Source organism: Octopus bimaculoides, chromosome 23, assembly GCF_001194135.2.
Source record: "Octopus bimaculoides isolate UCB-OBI-ISO-001 chromosome 23, ASM119413v2, whole genome shotgun sequence".
Classification (NCBI taxonomy): domain Eukaryota; kingdom Metazoa; phylum Mollusca; class Cephalopoda; order Octopoda; family Octopodidae; genus Octopus; species Octopus bimaculoides.
This window is the reverse complement of record NC_069003.1, coordinates 25,282,669-25,283,869: the sequence shown is the minus strand read 5'-3', so window position 1 is coordinate 25,283,869 and position 1,201 is coordinate 25,282,669.

Genomic DNA, 1,201 nt, shown 5'->3' with positions numbered 1-1,201 from the left:
AGTGGCTGCCCGCTGCAGAGAAAATTTCGTTCCCTCCCCTATTTATCTGAGTTCAAACTCCGCCGAGGTCCACTTTGCTCTTCATTCTTTCGGGGTCGATAAAATAAGTACCAGTTGAACATTGAAGTTGATGTAATCGACTTCCTCCGTTCCCTGAAATTGCTGGCTTTGTGCCAGAATTACGAAATCAATGATCAATACTTTTTTAAGGCAACGAGCTGGTAGAATCGTGAGCACGTGGGCAAAATGCTTAGCGGCATTTCGTCCGTCTTCATGTTCAAAAGCTGCAGAAGTCCTCTTTGCTTTTTGGGGTCGATAAAATAAGTACCAGTTGAGCATTGGGGGTCGATGTAATCGACTTACTCCCTCACCCAAAATTGCTGGCCTTGTGTCAAAGGTTGAAAAATTTGGCACAAGGTCAGCAATTTCGGGGGAAAGGCTAAGTCAATTACATCGATCCAGGTACTCAACTATCACTTATTTTACCGATTCCCCAAAAAATGAAAGGCAAAGTCGACCTTGGTGGTATTTGAACTCAGAACGTAAGGACGGACGAAATGCCGCTAAGCATTTTGCTCAGCGTACTAACAATTCTGCCAGCTTACCGCCTTAAAAGATTCTAAAATATAAATCTCTCATTTATAACGAGAATTAGTTGCTGTATGTAGCGTGTATGTGATTTTGCTATAAGTCAACATAAATTCGTCATTATTCTTATTTAAAACATTCAACCAAACAAACGATCAAATAACCAAACTTTTGCTGTTGCAGAATAAGTAGAACGCCGGACGAAATTAATCTTCGTTTAAAGTTAGGGCTGACTCCGCCAAGCAGTTGGCATGTATTTAATTTGCTATTTCCTATATTTGCAGACATTTGTCATTTTCATAATTTGCCATGTTTAAATCGAATCAGGAGAGTTTAATTTTAAAATTTGGCAACTAACTTTTCTTTCTACTGATATATAACATTATACCAATCTGGCATATAGACGCGGTTAGCGAATGGCATTTTAGTCACTTCCGGAAATAGCAATTTTGTCTGTTACACGTTCTGGGTTCAGCTGGCTTTTGTTGACAACATCCAGTGTGGGTCCTATGTTCAGGGCTGCATACTTAAAATTCGGTAGTAAGAAGGTGAATGTGGTTAACAGTTGAGGGTGGTCATCAGCAGACAACAGTTTTAACAATGTAAGTTCATA